This window comes from Moschus berezovskii, chromosome 11, assembly GCF_049115385.1.
Source record: "Moschus berezovskii isolate FMDL1 chromosome 11, NW_MosBer_1.0, whole genome shotgun sequence".
NCBI classification, from domain to species: Eukaryota; Metazoa; Chordata; class Mammalia; order Artiodactyla; family Moschidae; genus Moschus; species Moschus berezovskii.
Window position 1 is genome coordinate 80,673,701 of NC_142470.1, and position 25,517 is coordinate 80,699,217.

The following is a 25,517-nucleotide window of genomic DNA, read 5'->3' on the forward strand; positions in this document are numbered from 1 at the left end:
AGAATTCACACATTTTCTAAACTGTAGAAAATACTAACAGAATTACTTGAAGTTTTTTTTGTTTTTAATCATTTTGGAACAAAGACTAAATGGAGGAAACTAATCGGAACAGTTCCAATATCTAAAGATATAAATGAGTTGAATATATGGTATCTTGAAGAATTTCCTATATAAAATAGGTTGAAAAACTCTCTGCTTAATTAAACATAAAATTGGCTATATTAAGATATTATTTTTGTCTTATGTAACTAGAATTCCTTGCATACCAACATAAGAAACTAGCAGCTATGTGGGCTATATTCCCCAAGTATCGGTAATTTAAATTCCCTGAATATAATTGACCTCATTAAGTTGACTCATAGGACATAAGAGCTACTGGGGAAACTCTTTATATACAATTATGCAGATCAGTAGTAGTTTTTAAGTCACTAATAACTAGACACATAAATTTTCTGGGTTGAAGGAAAGACTGTAAATCTATCTTATATAATTTTCTAGCCATCTTTTAATACGAGATAAATTATAGCATATAAACATCCTTGGGATCTATTTTATTTTAAGGAAATAATTTTCTTTGCTGTCAGAGATGCCCATGAGGGCAAATTTTGATTATATATTTGAGAGCTGTCAAATTTGATGATTCAACGCGTAACTTCAAACCATTTCTCAGAAGGGTTCTCAGACTATTAATAGTATTTTACTTCAGAGAAATGCATTTAAAAATACAAAATTAGTGGCATTAATATTGAATTTTTGTATCTGTACACTGATATGGAAATATGTGCAAGTAAAACCTAAAGACTAAGGTCGAGGGGAAGAAGGACATTAAAAATCACACTTGGCAGAAAAATAATCTATTTTACCAAGAATTCTTGCAGTATTTTCTGTCTCAAGGTTTGCCCTCTACAGTGTCAGAGATCTGTTCACCAACCTCACACAACTGCAGCTGTGCACATGTGTTTTATGTGTGTGCATTTCAATCTCCACTCTCTTTTGCAGGGCAAAGAAGGGAAGAATGAAAATCTTGAGCTACTCTGACACACAATAAGGACTTATAGTTTATTAATCGGAGAATTTAGCTTAGCTCCTCCACTATTCATCTGAAATTAATTAAGTGTGTAGAATTACAAGGTGGGTGTATCTAAGACAGCAGGCCCTGCTCGGACTAATCAAAAGGGCACATGTTGAATGAGCACAATTTAGTTAAGGTTAATCCAGTGAAGATGATACCTCCCTGGTCTTAATTACTCTAGGTGATAGATTGTGGAATGGCAAAGTAGGAAGGAAGGGAAATTTGGTCCTACTGAATACCAGGATTTTCTAATTTAATTTAGCTTGCTCTGTTTTCACAGAAACAGACAGTTGTTATTCAGACAGCAGGACCACACTCTCTGGATTTAGTTGGGTAAAAGAAAAAAATAATTGTATGTTGATTTTTAAGAAAAAAGTGGAAAACAAATATGAATGTTTCAAAGGTGTTGATCATAATGTGCCTTTCATTACCGACAACTCAATTCAGAATTTTATCAGTAGATTCTTTGTGATTTCCACTAGGAGTTGTTTGCTCTTTTGAACTTTCTTCTAAGTACTGAGGCTAGTCAATGTGCTGAAATAGAGACGTGTCTGTACCTACAAGACTACATTAATGAAATGAATGTATGTGTATTATTAAAAATAATGTAGTTTAAAATATAAATAAGTGTACAACAAACCACATGGATGAATTGCACAAACAATGAGTAAAAAAGCAGACGTAGGAATACATCCAAGAATCCATCTATATAAAACTCAAAAACAGATAACACAAACCTAGTATGACAAGTCAGAATGGTGATTTCTGTTTGCAACGGAAAATAAGAGGTGCCTCTAGGGGTCCTGGTGATGCTCTGTTTCTTATGCTGGGTGCTAGTTATACAGGTGTGTCCACTTTATGAAAATTTATCAAATGAATTTGTGAACTTAAGATTGGTGCATTTTTCTGTACATATGTTTTATTTCAATAAAACTGTCTTCACAAAATGAAAATAAGAGGAAAAGAGACTAAGAAATAAGGGAATGGGATTGTGAGACAATACATTTTTAAAAGACAGAAGGGTGAGGGCTGCAGATATAATTCTGGAAGAGAAAACTACATTAAAATATCTAGCAAAGTATTAGTAGTAAGATTTTAATGTGTTCATTTTGCCATCTTAATATCTGCACACCCATATAAACACTTAAATCTTGCCTCAGGATCCAGACTTCACCCAAATCAGGATCTTTCTTGTTTCTTTTGCATATGTTCGAAGTCTGATTATGGTGTTTAAGAATCTTATTCTTTGTGGCTGCTTAAGATGCAGCCCACCCCCTGCCCCCAAAAGCTCATTTTCTCCTTGCTCATGCATTTAAAAAAAATCATCGGATGATTTCCTTGTTTTCAGTTTTGTGATATATTTTCTGCTCAAGAAGGGGTATCTGTTTCTGATTTATTAGCATTTGATCCCCTAGTTTCCTGCCATTGATCAAGCCTAATACTTAGCTCAGCTGATGAGTTTTATATGAAAACTGATATTTCAGGAAGACGGAAGGTTGAACCCATTTTTAATATTTTCCCTGTCATCTCTTTCAGAGTGTGACATACACGAGAGACACCTAGCAAAGCCCCGAACCGTATTTATTTTTCATTACATCTCCTTGGTATAAAACCTTCTGGAAATAAAACACGGATTTATCAAGAGAAGAGATGTTTGTCCAGTGTCATCCACATCCTGTCGATTGTATATACATTTACACCCTCTCGCCAAAACATGCCTTCACCCCACTGCTGACCGGCTGTCCGCCATTCAATCTCCAGTGAAGTCACGGTGAATAAGGTCAACTCCTTGGAAACATCTGTATTTGATCAGTTTGCACAAAACAGGGGTCTTGCTAATGCTGGACTTCCCTGAAGTCCGATACAACAATAGCTGATTCACCACTGCTGCCCGAGCCTCCCTCAGGAAACCTTTTTTTTTTCCTGTCTCTGAGACTATACAATGTTCAGGCTAAATCCTACTCACATGAGCCCAGGGGCATCCACAGTTCTCACCTTCCGAGGTGGCATCTCACTGAAGGAGACTTTCTCTTCTCCAGCTGGGAAGATATTCTAGTTATCACTAAAGCAAGGGCAATATATGGCCCTTTCTCCTGAATCCTGGGAAAGAGTAACAGATGGAATCAGCTCAGAAAGTCATTGACATGTTGACAGCCTGTCAACCATTCTAGACCCTGATCGGGTCAACTTGGCGCTCCCAAGTGCACAGTGGTAGATTAGCATTAACCTGTGTGTGTATGCGTCTTTTCTTTTTTCTTCCTGATCATATTTTCAGCATTGTATCAATATGTTATTCCAACAAAAAAATCTAAAGGACACTCTAGAGCCTCTTTTTCTTTAAAGCAAAAAACAACTTTGAGGATAGTCTGATAGTCCCAAGGTGGTATTTTAATAGCCAGAATATACACTTTGTACACCTTAATAGAATGACAATTTAACTGCAAAAAGAACATTGACAAAAAGTCTAGCGTAAACTTTTAAACATCAACCTGAAGACAGCATGAAGGGAATTTCATTAAAATTAGGGGCAGCGTTAAATTCATTCTACTGAGAGAATTTTAGAGAATCCCCATTCAAGTGTTTACAAAATTTGCTCACCACATTTTAAAAATACACAGGTCTGTCGTTCATTTCCAAAGGGTAGAGTAAGAAGCTGACAAGGTTAATTAGTTATGTTTTCACTGATGGGCTTCTTTCTGAGCATACCGTACAGGGGGCAAGAGACCCACTAGATAGTCCCCTTCTTTGGGAGTTAAAACACATGAAAATGTAAATAACAGAAAAAGCAAGAAGTCTCAGGTGGCCAATAAGGGATATAGCCACTAACGTGCAGATTTTCCATCCTTTCCTGATGATAAGCACATCAAAACTGTTCTTGGTTTCAGGCTTGTTTGTGGTCGCATCTCAGATCTGCATGCCATTGTCTCTGGCAGCCCATCCTCGGCTGCACTGGGGTCAGACAGACCTGTATTATCATCCCAGCACTTTTGGGCAAGTTCCTTCCTTCCTCACCTGTAAACAGCAGTACTACCTCATGGGACAGGATGTTCACTGAGGCAATGTGCTTAAAGCAATGCCTGGGACTCGCACTATCCTCAGTGCAGTCAGCTCTTGCTGGCAATCATATTCCTGCCGTTTCCCATTCCTCCCACATCAGCCGGTTGTGTTGTGTTTATATCAACTGACTCCATTCGGAGAAAAGGGAATTGTTTTGAAATAATTCAGTAAGCTGCTTTTTGAAATGCTCACTGCTTGCAAGTCTACTGGCTCTTCCAAACACAACCCGATTTAACAGGGATGGAAAAGCAGGGTGATTCACTTCACCGTGTTTTCCGCTAATTGCAGAATAACACACTATACAAATAAAGGAACAGCTTTTTCCACCACAGAATGATTAACTTTTTAAAGCTCTTGCAATAGGTGTAGAAACACTTCTTGGCACCAAGGCCAACGTATGGTCCCAAATGTCAGTGTTCCAGAAAACATGACCCTCTTATACAGTTTTCATGGGCTTTATGCAAATGACTCCAATATTTTTTCTCACCTCAGTCTGGTCCCACAAGTTGGCAGTCTTGTAACTCTGGTTCTGCATCACTTGATAGCTGAAGGACCCTGCCACCTTCTTTCTCCTTCGACCTCCCTTCTCAGGCAGGGTCTCCAACCCGGGCTTTTCTTCTTCTGTATTTTCTGGATCTGCCCCAGCTCTTCAAGATCCTGTGCATCTTCTGAACTGCCTCTGAATAAACCTATTTTGCAATTACCAGTTCTCAGTGGTCCTGGTTCAGTTCCATTTTAACTCAGGTGTTTGGTGAATTTGGGTTACTAAAACCGTAGAGCTGCATTGTCGGTGTTGCATGTTTCACTGAACTACAAAACCTTAGGCAAGTCACTTACCCTGAGTTCCAGGTTCCTATCCTGGGCTCCACTTCCGAGATCCAGTTAGCTCACACCACCAGTGGTGCTTGGATTCTAAGTGGCGAAATGCATGTGACAAAAAACAGGAGCTGTGTGCCTTCATGGGAGGGTGTGACCAATTGGAGTTAGAGCAGTCCTGCAATGGAGCTGATGGCCAGGCGGGATGTTAAAGGACGGTTGGGTTCAACTGGAAGAGAAAAAGGGAAAGAGCAGTCTAAAGAATGGGGGAAAACATGAGCAAAGCTCTGGCGGCAAGAATTGCTGCAGCTGCTGCTAAGTCGCTTCAGTCGTGTCCGACTCTATGCGACCCCATAGACGGCAGCCCACCAGACTCCTCCGTCCCTGGGATTCTCCAGGCAAGAATACTGGAGTGGGTTGCTATTTCCTTCTCCAACGCATGCATGCATCTAAGTCGCTTCAGTCGTGTCTGATTCTATGCGACTCTATGGACAGCAGCCTACCAGGCTCCTCTGTCCACAGGATTCTCTAGGCAAGAATACTGGAGTGGGTTGCCATTTCCTTCTCCATGGCGGCAAGAATTAGGTAGTCCCAATCAAAGTAGAAGAATTGATGCTTTTGAATTGTGATGCTGAAGAGGACTCCTGAGTCCCTTGAATAGCAGAGACATCAAACCAGTCAATCCTAAAGGATATCAACCCTGAATAGTCATTGGAAGGATTGATGCTGAAGCTGAAGCTCCAATACTTCGGACACAATGTGAAGAGCCAACTCCTTGGACAAGACCCTGATGCTGGAAAAGATTGAAGGCAAAAGGAGAAGGGGGCAGCAGAGGATGTGACGGTTAGATATTATCACCGACTCAATGGACATGAATTGGAACAAACTCCAGGAGAGAGAGGAGGACAGAGGAGCCTGGCTCCTCCGCAGTCCATGGGGTGCTGCAGTCCATGGGGTCACAAAGAGTTGGATGAGACATAGAGACTGGAAAACAACAATTGAAGTACAATGCAAAATAAAAATATTCAAGAGAAAACTCCTAATAGTGGCAACTACCCTCAGGAGGGATAATCACATTTACTAATAGTGAACTTTGGGCATGCCTATCCTGGCAGCTCTGCTGTTTCCTAAACAGTTTTCCTATTTGACAATAGTTAATGAAATTTCCTTTGAGGATATAAGTTCAAATCCAGACACACCTTTGCTAAGGTATGTCTAGTCTCTTTATCTGCTCTGTGCCCAGAGGTTGGAGGGGAAGGGTGCCATCTACCAGACCCAGAGGTTTATGAGCACTGTAACTCTGCCACCTTTCTTCTTCTTGCCCATCCCCTGCCCTCCTGCTTCAGTTTTTTATTACTGTGACCAAGGTCTCCAAAACATGATGGTTTAAGATGACAATTTATTATTTCTCATTACACCTTGTTTTCCCAGGTGGTGTTAGTGGTAAAGAATCTGCCTGCTGCTGCAGGAGATGCAAGATACTCAGGTTCAATCCCTGGGTTGGGAAGATCACCTGGAGTAGGAAATGGCAACCCACTCCGGTACTCCTGCCTGTATAATTCCATGGACAGAGAAGCCTGGTGGGCTACAGTCCTTGGGGTTGCAAAGAGTCAGACACAATTAAGTGACTAACACTTTCACTTTCATGACTCTGCGATTTAGCTGGACTCAGCCAGGTAGTTCTGTTCCATGTAATATCAACTGGGGTCACTCACATAGCTGCTGGCAGATCGTGGAAGGCTTCATGCATAGGTCTGGTACCTTGGTGCTTTTCCATGTGGCCCTTCCTCCCAGCAGGGTGGTTTTAGGATGGCCAAACTTCTCATGTGGTCGCTGGCTTCCTAGAGGGAGGAAGCAGAATCTACCTTAAGAAGACTTGCATTTGGAAGTGCCAGAATACCATCTCCCTGGCCTTCCATTGTTCAAAGTAAATCTTGAGGCCAGCCCAGGGGAAGTAAGCCGCCTAATGGGAGGAGAACCACGTGCAGAGGAGAGCTTGATGGTGGTCATCTTTGAGGACTACCTGCTTGTCTCCTCCCGACTGCGTGGTTTGCAGGCAAACCACTGGAGAGATTAACAATAGAGCAGCCAGCAAACAGACCTTAGAGCCAACAACAGTCCCCATATTAGGTGTTTGAAGTTCCCATCTGTGAGCCACTGCAGCAATACTGGCAGCTCAATCATTTTGACTCTTCATCACACACCTTTGCTTACTGCTCTGTTTCTCAAATCTGAGTCTTTATTCTCCCCTCTAATTAGACCAAGAGCTCCCGGGAGTAGGGACCGCCTGTTCTTCTCTCATATGCATTACTCTGAGTCAGGATAAAAGGTTCTGAAGGAAGCTGAACTAGTGTCAAATGTCATGCCTTCATATTTCTGGAGCACTCGCTGCAAGCCTGGAGTTAGAGTAGTGAACAAAGTCCCAAGATTCATCGAGTTTACATCATTATTGAATAATAATAGCAATGATGACAATCATAACTGCTGTGGATTGAATACCCGTTCTCTCACTGCTGGACACTCTACCTGTTGCCTCATGTGTGTGTGTGTGTGTATGTGTGTGTGTGTGTTCTTAGCCCTCCCAAGAAGTCTGTGAAGGGAAATTCTTGTTCCCTTTTACAGAAGGAAAAACTAAGGCTTTAAAGATGTTACCTAACATCCCCAGGTCATAATGTATTAGTGACAGAGTCAGGATCCAAAGCTGAGGTTTTACGGCTCTAACGTGGAGCCCCACACTCTGTTCTATCGCTAGTTAGCCATGCAGGATGCTAACTCCCTATGCATAGTTTTCAGTTATCCCAAGAACATTGTGACATTCCCAAAACAGAAATACTAGACAGACAAGTGTGTGCAAGCATGTGTGTGTGTGCGTGCACTCCTGCACCTGTGTAAGAGAAAGCAGTTGATACTGAGAAACCTATGAACTCTGATGTTGTAAAGCAGTGGTTTTTAATGCAGCTCGTAAGTTGAAACTATTTTCATAACAATATGAAGACGTTATTTGCTGTTTTTTTCCATTCTTATTCTCTGACAAGTGTATATCAGAGTTTATCACAGACTATATGACATGATCGGAGAAGGCACTGGCGACTCAGTCCAGTACTCTTGCCTGGAAACTCCCATGGACATAGGAGCCTGCTAGGCTGTGGTCCATGGGGTCGCTAAGAGTCGGACACAACTGAGCAACTTCACTTTCACTTTTCACTTTCATGCATTGGAGAAGGCAATGGCAACCCACTCCAGTGTTCTTGCCTGGAGAATCCCAGGGATGGGGGAGCCTGGTGGGCTGCCGTCTATGGGGTCACAGAGTCAGACACGACTGACATGACTAAGCAGCATCATATGACATGATATCACAACAGACTGGAGACAGAAATACATGTGAGAGTCAGACCAACTTTAAAAAAGATTTTAAAAAATGGAACAAAATGCTGAGTTTCTCACTAGGTTTCTGGTTGTCATTTCTGAATCTGTAGTTATTTTTCATAGAAGTATTATTAATGTTAACATATAGTAGGGTTTTTTTAGTACTGTGAGGGTGGAAGTTAAGTTATAAACTTCTGGCTCCATAGGAGAAGCTAAAGGTAGAAATCTTTTCCTGAGTTTCAGTGAGTGTTTTCAAAGTTCTAAAGGAGGTAGAATAAGATGCTTTGGGGGCTGAGAGGAAAGAGCCCCTTGGGACCATGAAGCCAGAGTCAAACAGGATGGTGATTTCTCTTCCCAAGCCTGTAGCCCAGAAGCCCGAGCAGAGGTTCGAAGGGTGAGGCAGGCTTTACCCATTGCAGGTCATGCTATGGAGACCGAAACTCCCATTAGCACTGGAGAACCAAAGCTTTAGAAAACACAGCCCAGGGTGACAAGTGGGTGGCCCTGACATCTGAGGACAGAGGGTCAGGGCTGGTTTCCAAATACCCAACATCTACGCACATATTTGGTTCAGAAAAGAAAATGAGCAAAGCAACATCTGCTCATTAACCTGGTCCTCCAGAAGCAGTGAACACCACCGTTCCCCAGTTCATACACAGATCTCTGAATGATGACCGGGAGATGGAGACTTGTGAGCTAGATGCTGTGAAGGAGGAGATATACCAGCGGGTCAATGCTGAACTTCCTGTCTCCATCCCCAGCATCCTGCACTTGGGGTAGACAGTCCAACTGAGCAACTTGATAAGACCCAACCAAGCCACACATTTCGTTCTTTCTAGAAGTTTTCGTTCTGGTTGGGAAGATGCCAATGAAGGTGTGAACAAAGCATCAATATGAAAGGCCAGGTCTACACAGGCTTTCTGCCTCACTGTCTGACCTTCAATTAGAGGAGCAGAAGACAACCGCAAACAGGCAGTTCCAAGCAGAGTACAGGAAACCAGCCCCAGGCTCACCGGTGAGGTTTGCTGAAGAGCTGTCTAGTTACCACACAGCTCATCCCTGAAGGGAGGATTCCTGGCCCCAGAATGAACTGGAATAGGAGGTGTCCAGGGTACGGATCAGACCCTGAGCCTCACCAGGATGAAGCTTTGCTTCCTGTATGAGATGGGCGCATAGTTCTCTTTCCTCTCCCCATTGGAGGCACCTTTCTTTACCTCTCTCCTGTCCTATTCTTTGCTTGCCTCCTCGTCTTCCCATCCTTTTGCTCTCCAGTACCATTTCCTCCTCATACACCCTCCCTTTCTAAGCTTTGGGTCTGGGATCCATAGATATGACTTTGCCCTGCTGGAGACCCCAAAGAGCAGAAGGTGTTGCTGAGTCCATCTCCTAATATAGAAGACAAAAGAGGGAGAGGGAAGAAAAGGGCAGGCAGAATCAGAGTCAGCCAAGTGCCTTCAGTTTCAGAAAATAAGAAGCATATGAATTTCATCATGTGTAGGTTTTCTTTAATTTGATTAGGATAATGATGCTATCTTTATGCAACCCCAACCATAGAGATGCATTATCAGAATATTTAGAGTCATACCAACCACATATTGAGTTGTTGACAAAGTTTGTCAACTGCAAGGAGTTTTAAGAGGCTCTTATAACTGCACAAGTAATGTATTTCCAATAGTAGAATCCCAGGCACTGAGACAGGCTGGTGTGAGTGACAGTTGGGAAGAAGCGCTATTCTAGGCCCTCTCCAGTTACGCCAGATGGGCAACCATCTAGTCCAGTAATGTAGAAGGGAGCCAGCATCAACTGTCATCTGAATGCATTTGCTTATAGACTAAAGTGACTCCTGGTGAGTTATCTTCTCCAGCCAAGGACCTTATGGATTACATTAATAACTCATTTTTTTTTTCAATTGAGCATCACTCCAGTACAAGGTAACCTCTTAAACTCCTCAGGCTCCATCTAAAAGGATAAGTTGTCTGGGCGACTTAGTTTCAAGAGCACAGGTATAGAGCAGCATTCATTCATTTATTCATGCAACAAATATTTAATAAGAGAGGGGAAGGGAGAAAGACAACAAGGAAAGGGGAATCAAGACTTTCTAGGGGACTAGGGGAGGAGTATTCAGAGAAGGCAATGGCAACCCACTCCAGTACTCTTGCCTGGAAAATCCCATGGGCGAAGGAGCCTGGTAGGCTGCAGTCCATGGGGTTGTGAAGAGTCGGACATGACTGGGCGACTTCACTTTCACTTTTCACTTTCATGCATTGGAGAAGGAAACAGCAACCACTCCAGTGTTCTTGCCTGGAGAATCCCAGGGATGGGGGAGCCTGGCGGGCTGCCATCTGTGGGGTCGCACAGAGTCGGACACAACTGAAGCGGCTTAGCAGCAGCAGCAGCAGCAGGGGAGGAGTGTTACCACCTTCACAGTTAGGAATGAAGCTCACAGCCAACAGGACCAGTTTTATAACCACAACCAGAGTCTCTGAGAGAGAGCTCTCTGCCTAGAGGGGAGAACGAGGAGGGGAGCCTGTGGGCCCCACAGTGTCAGCCTGTCATTCAGAATGGTACTTCCGGTAACAACTCCTCTCCCTGGCTTTGCCTTCTAGAATTTGGCAGAGGAGAGCCCTCAGAAGCTCCTTGCCTGAGCACAGCTCATTTCTCTCTTGAGCAGGTCAAGTGGGAGCCATCTACTCTGAGGTCTGCTTGGAAGAGAGTCAGAAGGGCCCTCCCACCAGCCTCATTCTGATGCCGGCTTACAGTCTAGCAGAAGTGCCAGCTCCTAAAACACAAGCCCCACTAGGATAAGTAACAAGTTACGAACCTCTGGCCAGGCGGTGGTGAGAAAGCAGCAGCTCCTAAAAGAAAGGGGATGCGGTATTAGGGATCAGAAGACTTAGATTCAAATCCTGTCCCTTCTTAGTTTCCTGATCTGGAGTGGGCCTCTTGACTTGTCTGAAAGATAGATATTTATTTCCATCATCCAGGGAGAATGTCATAGGCTAATGTGAGTTAAGAGAGAGTATTTGTTGGTATGTTTTTCAGATACAGAACACAATAACTTCCATCTTTATTACTCACTTTTATCAGATCTTTTTGTGAGTGACAGCTCACTTGAAGGAAGTTTGGCAAAAGGCCTGAAGAAGTGGGGCTAGATGATGGGAGGGAAAAGCTCCAGAGGGAGATAGGGTCTAAGGCAGGCTCACCTGGAAGGTGACTGGGACCTGCCAGGCACAGAAGTTCACAGGGAAATAGGGCAGAGGTCTTGAAAGAAGAAATGAGTGCAAAAGGAAAGCAACAAAGATGCCCAAATCAAACAGCCAATTAAATGATTTGTCTGAGACTCGGGTTCAGCTTCCATTGCTGAAACACGGACCCCAGAAGTGATACATAGAGCCCAGGCTTGCTCTGTGGGGGCCAGGGCCAACTCAGGGAAGTGATGCGGACCTCTCTAGCTTCTAAACTAGGTTGACTTCTGGAGAAAAGCTTGGGGTTTCCCCACTGCTGTTCTCCAGGCTGGGATGAGTCTCCTCCTTGTGACTTGCCATGGGCTAGAGAACTTCCAGGGCCAGAGGGCAGCGGGCAGTAGGTGCTTAGCTGAAGACATTTAGAACAAGTGCATTACTCCCTGGGGACACACAGGCAGGGGAAGATGGGCCACAGAACCTCATCTTTAACTCACACCTGATTAGGAAACTACTTCCAATAGAGACCAGTCTTCCAATTCTAAAACCCTGGGCATCCTGGCTTATCTGAACTTGAGAAGCACTCAGGGTTTTACCCGGAGACACACATCAGGTTGCGTGACAAGAGGGAGGACTCATGAAAATCACTTCAAATTAATTGTAGACTGCTTCTTACAGCAGGGGAACTCCGTAGGCCCCAGCTATGCTAATGCAGCCTTGAGGTTTGAAGGGCAAATCCCCCCAAACACCAGCACAGCCACAGTAACCACTCTCAGAGCTTGCTCCCGGGGCCACAAGGCTCTTACCACATTGTAAACTATACATTTGCAAATCTCACAGCTAATCCACAGTACAGCTTGCGTGCAATCTAATATGGGTCTGAGAGCCCGGGAGGCACCCTCGTGGCACAGGCAGACCCTGTCTTAAGCCTCACACTGAAAAGTACAACTGGTTAGCCAGACTGCAAAATATGTAACTTGAAGTCCCCTTGCCATGAGAACCCCGTCTCTGGAATTTCCTGGCTTCGGGAGGGGTGGCATTCAATTTCTAACCTTTGCTTTGTGTTGGTGGAGCACTTGCATTTTATTCCTGGGGTCGTTCCTGTGTTTGGTAGGGAGGCACGGGGGCAGGGGAAAAGGAATGAAAGAATCTCAGTCGAAAAATGAGCAGCCTGAGGCTGCTGGGAGCACTCTGTGGAGCCCTGTCTGGGCCGGGTGCGATGGGCCTGCAGCAAAGCAACGCAAAGGCCATGGAAGGGCTCCTGTGGCTCCCTCCTCACACACGCATTGCTTCAAGTTTTCCCACAGCTCGATAATTGGGGCGAAGTAAGAACAGCTGTCATATCAGGGCAAGAACGCTGGACTTGGGGGGCTCAGAAAATCTCATTTCCAGCCCTGTTTTTGCCACTTGCTCACTGGGAAACCTTCAGCAAATCTCTCTGCCTCTCTGAGTTTCAACTTCTTCCTTTGTCAATGGGGCTAACAGCACCTCAGAGAATTATGAGGCTTAAATGGAGTAAATGGGGCTTCCCTGGTGATCCAGTGATTAAGAATCTGCCTTGCAAAGCAAGGGACACCAGTTTGATCCCTGGTCCAGGAAGATCCCACATGCCTGCCAGCAAGGAAGCGTGTATGCCACAACTACTGAGCCCTTGTGGCCTGCAGCCTGTGCTCTGCAATGAAAGTGAAGAGAAGCCTGCACACCACAATTAGAGGGTGATCCCTGCTTGCTGCAGCTAGAGAAAGCCCGTGCACAGCAACAAAGAACCAGTGCAGTCCCCAAAAAAATTTTTTTTAATAAATAAATGGGGGAAGGGCCTCCAGAAGCCTGTATAGGGAGTTCTTTGGAGTGTCTGGGTTCAAAAATGTTTTGCTGCAGCCTCTCACAGGAACGTATACAATAGCAGCTGCAGTGGCTGTAACACCTTGCTTGGCCGTGAGGGTGACACCTGGGAGAGCAAGAAAGGCCACCATGAACACAGGATCCAGGGCTGAAGACAAGCCACCAAGGCCCTCAGAAGATGGCTAATGTAACAAGGCATCTTTTGCTAAGAATCAGGGAATGTTGTAAAGAACTCAAAGAGAAGCATGGGCATTAACTAATGGATGAGAGATTCTTTTAGAGAGAAAAGATGTCTTAAGAATGCTTCATCTTGTTCTCTTCAGCATCCTTCATCTTGGTCTCTTTAGCATTCTGGGAATATTTCCTGCAGGAACATGTCCAACTCTTTGGGACCCCATGGACTATAGCCAGCCAGGCTCATCTGTCCATGGAATTCTCTAGGCAAGAATACTGGAGTGGATTGTCATTTCCTTCTCCAAGGGATCTTCCCGACCCAGGAATCAAAGCTGGGTCTCCCGCATTGCAGGCAGATTCTTTACCATCTGAACCACAAGGGAAGCCCTCTAAAAGTCTGGTCAAATGTGCCCAAGTTCAAAGAGTCATAGGATCCTCAATGTTGCTCTGCCTAAACAATTCAAGATTGAATTGGCTTCAAGGAAAGTTAGTGTCGTCGTTGCTGTTCAGTTGCTCAGTCTTGTCCGACTCTTTGCGACCCCACAGACTGCAAAACACCAGGCTTCCCTATCCTTCACCATCTCCTGGAGCTTGCTCAAGCTCATCTCCATTGAGCCGGTGATGCCATCCAACCATCTGACCCTCTGTCGTCCCCTTCTCCTCCTGCCTTCAGTCTTTCCCAGCATCAGGGTCTCTTCTAATGAGTCGGCTCTTTGAATCAGGCTCTTCGCATCAGTTAGTGTCTTAACTCAGTTAAAATTTTGTCCATGTCCCCAGTCTCTAGGCCCCAACATCAGGCAGAGTGGGACAATTTACCGCCTGTGGATGCACAGTCCCTAGCATTTTATCCTTCTGGAGGTGCTTCATTTTTTAAAAATTATCTAATGTCATCATATGATTCAATTTCTTGGCTCCTGCCTGAAAAAAGCCTGGGATCTCCTCTGAGGGAATTCCTTGTTGATAGCTGAGGCCTTCAGACTGGGACCGAGCCACACGTCCTGTCTCCCCTGCAGCCCTGGGGTTCAAGCTGCAGCCACCAGGGAGGATTTGAGTTACGACTTAAAGAGCGCAGATGACATTTTAAAAATATCCGAGCATTTCTGTTGTTGCCTGAAAAAACTCTCCAGGCATTTCCCTGTGTGGATATTACACGACAAGGGGCCCCATCCAGACTGAGAGATTTCTGAAGGTCACACTAAAGCTGGAGGTTTAGATGAAGCCACATTAACAGCGAGGGCGGCTCTTGGTGTGCCTACAAGCTGAAATTATTGCTGGGAAGAGCTAGGTTATTGGCTATTCAAGTAAAACCACGGATATACATACAGAGAGACAGACTGACAGAGGCACAAGGCTGTAAGAAAATACAGCCACATTTTAACAGCACCATCTTTGTGAAGGCAGTATGATGAGTGATGTTGATTTTTTTCATCATACTTTTCTACAGTACAAATGGATAATGGATAATTAGGAAAAAATGATAGAAATTGATCATTAGAAAAAGGCGCAATAGCTATTCCTTTTAAAATAAAGATATGTTTTTTTGAATCTTAACCATTTGAGAAGTTGGTTCTATATTTTCTTGGGCGAGTTATTTGCCCTTTTTAAGTGTCAGTTTTTTCATCTGTAAATCGAAAACAATCATACCACCAACCTCAAAAGGTTGGTATGAGCTTGAAGTGAAATAAACCAAGTAAAGCTGCTAGAGGAGCATCCAGCCCTTGGTAAATCTCAGCAAATTTTAGTTGTTTATGATCGTCCCAGATTTCTTGGAATATGGAATGAGGAGTTGGTACCTCCTCTTAGGTAACCCCTCCTAGGGAGAGAAGTTCAAGCCAGCTCAAGTGGGACAAGAGAAGAGTCTGGCGCTCCTTAGCACAGTGATATTGAGGTCTTTTGTTCTCAAACAGAGCCAAAGCATGCTAACATGAGAAGTAGTCTTCCCACCAAGTGAGAGTATGCTATAGTGCCTTTGTATGTTTAAAGAATTGCCTATTTCGGTGTGTTTACTTTTTCTAGTAAGAAAAATAACCATACCTTTCTGGCAGGGAGGCTGAACTAGAATGTGAAAATTCACATTCACTGTAATGAGAGCAGAGCACAACCAGGAGAAAGCCTCTATGAGCGTTTGGCCTAAGTTTTGTAAGGAACAAGTTACTGAGAGGCAGAGTTTCCTCCCTTTGTTGGGAGGAGGACCTGGTAAAGGAAAAATACAGGCCCCTGACTCAGAAACTTTAAGAAGGTGGTGCCAGAGACTGTCAGTTGGCACCCAACATCCATCTCTTCTTCTTGCTTTAGTAACAGAGTCCTGAATTTTAACTGGACAAATGGGTACCCAGAATAAGGACTACATTTCCCAACCTCCCTGTTATGTCTGAACCATGTGACTAGGTTTTGGCCAATAGGATGTAAGCAGAAGTCATGTGGGCAACTTCTGAGTCATGTCCCTAGAAGGAAGGAGTATGGTCTCCTCCTCTCCCCTGACCCCTCTTTTCACTGGCTAGACTGTACCTGTGAGGACAGGGGAGCTGGAGTGGCTTCTAGAACATGAAAGGGAAGGTTTATGTTGAGGACAGGATAGCAGAGCAGCAAGACAGGAGTCAGCTTCGCACCCAGTAAAAATGTCATAGTAGCCAGGGACTATTCATGCTCAGATTGTTAGAAAGAGAAAAATAAACTCTCATCTTGTCTGAGCCACTGTTATTTTGGATTTTATTATAGGAGCCAGACCTGTATTTGGCTTAATACAGGGAGCAAGAGGAATAAAGACAAGAAACTGGATCTGGAACAGGAAACTTGGGAGGGCAAGAATCTCCATGGCAGACCTTCCTTTCAGGAGCCTCAGTCTGGAAGGGTCACTGTTTTAGAATAAGGAACTGACTGAACCATATGGTCTCATACTTTATAATACTCACCAAAAGCTGCTGAACCACAGGAAAGAAATTTGTATACCTAGAGTCTGTTTGGTCCGTTGGGATTTTGCGGGACAAGTTGGTTCATGAAAATAGAAGTCTTATCTGCCCTTTAGATAAAGCAGTATGCCCCAAAGTATAAACCATGAACTAGTGCCAGCCCTCAAACTATTTGTAGTCATCCTCCATGAGATAAGTATAAGAATTCAGGATTATGAAAAGAAAAAGAATTCAGGATAAGCACTCAACAAGTTTTATAGTGATTTGATATAGCTGCACCATCTGAACACTTGGTTATTTTTCTAATAATTCACTTTTATTATATTTTGACAAAAATATTATTCTGCAGTGGACTGGAAATAAAAATAATGATCCTTTACCACAGATGGTTTGAGAAGGTGGAAGAAGAGCTAAAAATGCTTTAAGAAGTTACTCTAGTTACAAAAACTCCTTGATGATTCCCATAAGTTACTGAGGTACGATAGCTGAAAGAGAAACATAAAGAACCCTGCCTCTCTCACCATTTGTCCAGCTCACTGGTAGACAGAAGGTGAAGCAGAATTCATTATCAAACACCCTCAGCTAGCCAAATGCTGAACTATAATTTTCAAAAAGGTAAAATCATGATCTTTATCCAAATACAGAATGAACATGTGTCAAGGGTTTTATATAACTCATTAAACAGAAGAACCAATAAGATGTTAATTTAAAGAACAGGCATACATGTTTAGGTTATCAGAAATTTGAAACAAATTTGCTAGTTAGTTGCAAAACTGGTTAACAGCCTATAACACAACAAAATGTATTATTTGGGATTGCTCTTTCAGCAGGGTTTAAATAACTGTATTACTACTGGACAACATGTATTTGATTCCTATAGATTAGAATCATTTTCAGCTATAAATTCTCTGTCACTTTACTTGCATCCCTAGAACTGTCAATTAGCCTAATCACTTGAGAGTCAAAGCTACATCTCCTTTTGAGTCAGATAATCCCTAGAGGGTTCACTAGAAAACAGACAGTACCCCATTCAAAGTAACCCAGGAAAGCACACTCTTGTTCATTTCCAAAAGTGGGACAATTTTTCCTGAAACTTAGAATATACAAAGCAGTATAAGGCAAAAAAATCTTCCTTTTCAAGTAGAGCTCTCACCCCAAGTCTGCAGTAGGATGGAAATTCAGGAGTAACTTCTCTGCCTGTTCAACCCATCCCCCAGCTTCTCGATAAATCATTGAGGATCCATTTAGGACTAGCAAGGCCTTTGATCATGGCTCTTGGTCAACTAGCCATGGGGCCATCCTTCATTCTGAGGAAACCAAATCATTAATGTCTGTAGGCCCTCTCCGCTTTAACCCTTCTTCCCTAATCCCTGTGTCCTGTGGCCTCTCCCTAGCCTCTGATAAATATTAATCTGTTTGTATTTCTGTCTCTTTCCATTCTGAGCAGTTTGGCGCCTTTAGCTCCTAGAGGTTAGCAAGACACTCTAATCAGCATTTTGCGGAGAGCTCTAATGATCAAATCCCTTGAATTTCATTACCAAATGCCCTTTTACTATGTGTACCAGGTCCCAAGGTGGGGATGGATGGAAACAGTGTATGGAGAGCGGAAAAGCTCCATCCCATCACAGTAGGTTTTCACATCCAGAACACCCCTCCATACCCATATAGTCCACCAGAGCACAGTCTTTGCCTATGATTTAGGAGGATTTAGCACTCTGGAAAGCCAAGTTCTAATTATTCTCTCTCCAAAAGACAAAGCTATTTGGGTAGGAGGCACTGGAGCTGATGCAATTAGGCAGGGTAGAAGAAAGGGAACAGGTAGAGCCAGATAGACCTGATGGGAATCCAGATTTAGCCACTGAATCACAAGTTGGAATCAAGATTGCCAGGAGAAATATCAATAACCTCAGATATGCAGGTGATACCACTCTAATGGCAGAAAGTGAAGAGCAACTAAAGAGCCTCTAGATAAGGGTGAAAGAGGAGAGTAAAAAAGCTGGCTTGAAACTCAACATTCAAAAAATTGAGATCACGTCATCCAGTCCCATCACTTCATGGCAAGTAGAGGGGGAAAAATTAGAAACAGTGGCAGATTTTATTTTCTTGGGCTCCAAAATCACTGCCGATGGTGACTACAGCCATGAAATAAAAAGATGATTGCTCCTTGGGAGGAAAACTATGACAAACCTAGACAGTGTATTAAAAAATAGAGACATCACTTTGCCAACAAAGTTCCATATAGTCAAAGCTATGGTTTTCCCAGCAGTCACATACAGATGTGAGAGTTGAACCATAATGAAGGCTGAGAACCGAAAAATTGATGCTTTCAAGTCGTGGTGTTGGAGAAGACTCTTGAGAGTCCCTTGGACTGCAAGGAGATCAAACCAGTCAATCCTAAAGGAAATCAACCCTGAATATTCATTGGAAGGATTGATGCTGAAGCTGAAGCTCCAATACTTTGGCCATCTAATGCGAAGAGTTGACTCATTGGAAAAGATCCTGATGCTGGGAAAGACTGAAGGCAAAACAAGAAGTGGGTAACAGAGGATGAGATGGTTAGATAGCATCACTGACTCAATGGACATGAATTTGAGCAAACTCTGGGAGATAGTGGAGGACAGGGGAGCCTGGCATGCTGTAGTTTGTGGGTTTGCAAAGAGTCAGACATGACTTAGCGACTGAACAATAGCAACAACTCATGTAGTTTCTTGCAAGTCACTTAAAACTTCTTGGGACCTCAATTTCTTCAGATTATCTATTTGCAAAGAGTGCTGCAAGGATGAACAAGAGTGAGTGTGAATGACATGACACATGCTGCATGCTTAATAAGTTGTTAAAACTATTATCATAAGAAGAGAGAGCTCACTGAGGACCAGGATAGTCCTGTTAGAAACGGGACCTGAACTAGGCAGTGAAGATCAGGCATAGAGGACAGATGGAGAAGGAAAATAGGAGGAGGAGGGGCATTCCTGGCAGTGGGCCTTCCACGAGCAAAGGTAGGGAAGCCAGAAAGAACATCCTCACTTCAGAGAAAGATGAGGAGATGAATGGGGCCAACAGTAAGGCAGAGAGGCTGGAAAGATAAGGAACTTGAACTTGAGATATCACAGAAGGGTTCTGTGGAAAGATCTGGAGTGTATGCAGGTCTTGTACTTTACAGTTGTGTCCATCTACCGCAACAGACGTACCGACACCCACAAATACCTTTCTCGTCATTCTCACTTCCTGTCACAGGACAGGGGTCCTATCAAATCCTGATGCTCCCCAGTTGCTGGGCCCCCTGCAACTCCTCTAAGGGAATTTAGGTTCTGGTCTTATTTCATGGTATTTCTGGGAAAACGTGTGAAGCCCAGTTTATCTTTCAAACGAGGTTTATTTCACCAAAGTTTAAAAGCTTGAGTCAGAGCTGCCACCATAATCACTGCTGTGTAACACAAACCTACAAGTACACTCTGTTACCACCTTCGGAACATGCCTAATGGAAGTGGCCTCCAGGAAGATGCAAAGGCCCATAATTATTATTTCTGACCATCAGATTGGCGTTTGTGCTAACATTGGCTAACTCCTCAGCCTCAGATAGAGCTTAAAAAAACATGAAGGCGCCTGTGAGTTACTCTCTAGATGTTAGGTGAAGATTATTAACCTGATGGTAATAAATTATTAAAGAGGCAAATTGCTTGCATATTTAAAATCAGACATAAGCGGTAGTATATGTGATCCGCAGCCTCTATAGCTGAGTTCCCATTTCTGAGAAATATTTTCTGTCCCATTGCTTTCCAAAGGAACACCAGAGTATGTGCCTTTCAAAGACCATAATGTCAACTTCCAAGCAGATTCACAAAAGAAAAGGGAGGGAACCACATTTTATATTTCAGTTTTCTTTGGATCTCTCTTTATGCTGTGAAAACATCTTGTTGAAAACTGACAATATAAACAAATCTTTCAGAAATGTTTGCAGTTTGTATTTAGCTTATACTCGAGTACTTTGCAGGGCTTCCCAGTTGACTCAATGGTAAAGAATCTGCCTGCCAACGCACTAGACACAGGAGACATGGGTTCAATCCCTGAGTCAGGAAGATCCCCTGCATGAGGAAATGGCAACCCCTTCCAGTAATTTTGCTGGAAAATCCTATGGACAGAGGAGCCTGATGGACTACAGTCTGAAAGGTCACAAAGAGTCCAATATGACTGAGGGACTGGGTGCACGCACGCACACACACACACACGCACACACTCACACACACACACGCGCGCGCGCACACACACACACACACACAGTACTTTACATATGAACGTGAGGCACGGGGCAGAAATTCTTAATTTGTACTTGGAAGTGTATTTTTCTTTCTGTCAACTAGATAATTTCACTGAAGGAAAACAAAATTTCTCTTTCTTTTGAATTTCTCTTTAGTATCTGGTACAGTGTTCTTCTGATACATTGTTTTTCATCTGCTAATTAAAAGACACTTGCTCCTTGGAAGGAAAGTTATGACCAACCTTGATAGTATATTAAAAAGCAGAGACATTACTTTGCCAACCAAGGTCCGTCTAGTCAAGGCAATGGTTTTTCCCGTGGTCATGTATGGATGTGAGAGTTGGACTGTGAAGAAGGCTGATCGCCGAAGAATCGATGCTTTTGAACTGTGGTGTTGGAGAAGACTCTTGAGAGTCCCTTATACTGCAAGGAGATCCAACCAGTCCATTCTAAAGGAGATCAATCCTGGATGTTCATTGGAGGGACTGATGCTAAAGCTGAAACTGCAATACTTTGGCCACCTCCTGCGACGAGTTGACTCACTGGAAAAGACTCTGATGCTGGGAAAGGTTGGGGGCGGGAGGAGAAGGGGACGACCGAGAATGAGATGGCTGGATGGCATCACCGACTCTGTGGACATGAGTTTGAGTGTACTCTGGGAGTTGGTGATGGACAGGGAGGCCTGGAGTGCTGTGATTCATGGGGTCGCGGAGAGTGGGACACGACTGAGCGACTGAACTGAACTGAACTGAACTGATGTGTACCATAAACTAGCGAATGCTGTTAGTTGGAAGGGATACATTCGGCAGCTCTTAACAAGGTGAAAAATAGCTTAAACAACATGGGAATTTATCAGCTCACATAGAAAGAAGTTGAAAGGCTGGACAGGAGTCAGACTGGTTATTGCAGAGACTGGCCATGACATTAGGACCCAGACTCTTTCCATTTTTGTGCTCCATCATCTTCCACAGGTGGATTTTCTTAACTTGCCTCACTCCACACCCAAAGGCAGGAATTGCCATTTCTCTTTTGCTCTTCTCTTGAGGAGGAAAATATTTCCCAGAAGCCTCAGGTCAACTTCCCCTTTGGCCCCATTGTTAGGACTGGGTCACATGACCAGGCCTAGGCAGCCATTTTTAACTCTACAGGGGGAGATCATCACTGTTAACCAGAAACCAGTAGAGAGCTGATATTGGAGAGGTCACCAAGAGTCTGTTACTTAGTGTACTAAGAATGTCTCTACTGTGAGATGAGTGACAACAGTGGGGGGAAAATGATCCATTAAGTTGTGTGTGGGGGGGATAAGTTGGGAATTATGGATACCATGATTTGAAGAATATTCCTCCAACCCCTCCAGGCTTGAAAACTTGGAAGTAAACCCACTATGGAAAGCAGTGGAGTCTCGAGTTGACCCTGTAGCAAGTTTTGTTTACTGAACATTAGCTAAAACAATTGAAAAAGCCTGCAATCATCATGGTCACCCTTGAGATACTGACAGGTATACATATGTGTTCCACTTTCAAGGCTTGACTTCATAAAATCATGAAGTAGTTTACAGCCAATCTTGCTTGTAAATGAAATGTTTAACAGTAAGTTATTTGAAAAGATACAGAGTAAATGATCATTTGTTGACATACAGAATAGTGTAATTGTGCCACATATATAGACTGGCTAGTGATCTGATGAAGTCACCAACTGAAAGAATTAGCCTCCCTCTTCAATGGGTGCCTATAATAACCTTAAGTATCTGGACCAATTAAGACAGAAGGATCTGGATATTTGAAAGTCTGGAGGAAAGGGTCCTAAATTACCTCTAAGTAACTGAAATCACGGAGAAGGCAATGGCAAGCCACTCCAGTACTATTGCCTAGAAAATCCCATGGATGGAGGAGCCTGGTAGGCTGCAGTCCATGGGGTCGCTAAGGGTCGGACACGACTGAGCGACTTCACTTTCACTTTTCACTTTCACACATTGGAGAAGGAAATGGCAACCCACTCCAGTGTTCTTGCCTGGAGAATCCCAGGGACGGGGGAGCCTGGTGGGCTTCCGTCTATGGGGTCACACAGAGTCGGACACGACTGAAGTGACTTAGCAGCAGCAGCAGCAGCAACTGAAATCAACAGAATATACAATATATAACATTAACATATAATATACAATGTATATAACATAATATATATAGTATTTACATATATATTACTTAGATTAAAATAGTAACAATTCAATTTATAACAAATGTCTTTCCTCTTATTTCTCCTTTACATCAGTTAGATACATCAGCTTATGCTATTAATCAGTGAAGTTGCTCAGTCATGTCTGACTCTTTGCGATCCCATGGACTGTAGCCTACCAGGCTCCTCCATCCATAGAATTTTCCAGCCTAGAGTACTGGAGTGGGTTGCCATTTCCTTCTCCAAGGGATCTTCCCGATCCAGGGATCAAACCCAGGTCTCCTGCATGGCAGGCAGACGCTTTACCATCTGAGTCACCAGGGATGCCCTACGCTGCTGCTGCTGCTGCTGCTGCTGCTGCTGCTGCTGCTGCTGCTGCTGCTGCTGCTGCTGCTGCTAAGTCGCTTCAGTCATGTCTGACTCTGTGCGACCCCATAGATGGCAGCCCACTAGGCTCCCCCATCCCTGGGATTCTCCAGGCAAGAACACTGGAGTGGGTTGCCATTTCCTTCTCCAATGTGTGAAAGTGAAAAGTGAAGTCACTCAGTCGTGCCTGACTCTTAGTGACCCCATGGACTGCAGCCTACCAGGCTCCTCCGTCCATGGGATTTTCTAGGCAAGAGTACTGGAGTGGCTTGCCATTGCCTTCTCCGTGCCCTACGCTACTAACATAAAATACAAAACCTGTTCAATTGTTCTAATAACATAGGTTGATAGGTTTGACATATAGAAATCATGCCGGAGGAAATGTATTGCCATAATGTAAAGAGAACAGAAGAAGTTTCTGTATGAAGCAAAATGACATTATATTTGCTAGGCTCCTGCAGACAGGAGGCTCATCTCCCTGTATTACCTGGCTTTTCTGGGACATCACCCTCAAAAGCAGAGTTTTCTTAGGTGTTACACACACACAACAGGCTAAATCCTTAGGAAAACCTTGGTGCCTCTGTGGGGAGCTTCGCAAAGCTGTTAAGCATTCATTGCTCTTAAAGTATTTGGAAAAGTCAACATCTGAATTCCAGTCAGCTGGGGCTGCCTTGAGGAGCTGAGGAGGAGACGGCTCTCAGGAGGAGCAGATAGATCCTCCTCAGCCCTCCTTCCCGCACCACCTCTAGCCCAACTCCTGATGCCCAACACACTTAGTACAGGGGAGATGGCCTGGCCTCCCACCTTCCTTCCTCCCTCCTCTCATTCTGTGAGAAGTACCTACACAGAGGTCCTCAGGTGCAGAGAGGGCAGAGTTGAAAGAGCAGGCCTGGCCACTATCTTCATCTCAAAGAGCTCAGAGAAAACCAAACCACTCACAAGTCAAACGTGGTGGGCAAAGTGAACTAAGAGTCAGTAGCCGTGGTAACAGTTTGAAGTTCTTGGTTCTCCCTGGGTTTTCTCCCAAAGGTGACTTCCATCCCACTCTTGACCCAAACTAGAACAATCTCAGCAGGCAAAAGCAGCTGTTGTTGGAGGGTGGAGATCTCAAAAAAAAACCACCGTGATTCTCTGAATTTAGAGCTCCCCCAGGCAACAGTGGAGTAAATATTGTCATGGAGAGACTGTGACTCCCCGAGCACACCCAGGGTAGAATTGCAGGCAGGCCTTAGTCATGCTACATGACGACGGGGTGAGATAAACACAGAGACTCTGTGTTTAACATTTCCGTCCATGAGGCCGCTGGGGCCTCTTCTGAGGGCACACAACACGTTAGTCCTGCCAGCATTCCTTTTTTCCCATCCCTGCTCTCAGCCAGGGAGGAAGGAGCTGGACACTATGTACTTCCCCCCTCACCCCACCATCCCCAGACACTGAGGGCTCAGAGCTGTGGGTGGTGAGTTAATGTTCTGTGCACAAGCCAGGCAGCACTCCTGGATTCACTGTGGGAACGCTTCAAGGACTCGAGGCCTGAGCACTGCAGGGCCCCATCCTTTTTTTTTTTTTTGGAGTAAATATATTTATTGATACCCATTTTACATAGATCAATAAAATAATCTGTAATAGGAAAGCATTTTTCTTTCGGCAACACCGTGGTCCGTGTAAATACTCAGCAGTCAGGATCGCCCCCAGGAAGCACTCCAGGTGTATACACAGGCCCACACTTGGTTTAATGCCCTGCTGTCACGGTCTTAAAGTTCTCAACAGTTTTTGAACAAGGAGTCTCACATTTTCATTTTGCACAGGGCCTCTCAAATTATGCGGCCAGTCCTACTTGTCACATGGTCCTTAAAGGGGCCCTTCCCTCCCACTGGCTCCAGAAAGGGCAGCTCTCCCATTACCAACCTTCATTCTCATGGAACCAGTAAATCACCTAAGACACACTCTCAGGCAGACTGGGGGAAGCAAGAAACTCTGTCCTGACTGTCAGTTACGGGGAGAAAAATGAGATGGATGCGGGCTCTGGGTGTCCAACCCTCACCCTCCCACCAGGCTCTTCCCAACCCAAGAGCTTCCACTTGGCTTCCCTGAGAGGTCCTGTCTCTCAGTCAATCAGCATGTGGTCACTGCTTACAGCTGCTGAAGGATCTCTGTGTGAGGGGTAAGATGGCATCTTACCATCAAGGGAAATACTATCCACCTCTCTGAACAACAGTTGACAAACCTGTGGTATATGCCGAGTGTCAAGGACTAGTGGTAATAAGATCAGAGAAGGAAGAGCTCAGCTTGGGCTGGAATCGCCAGAA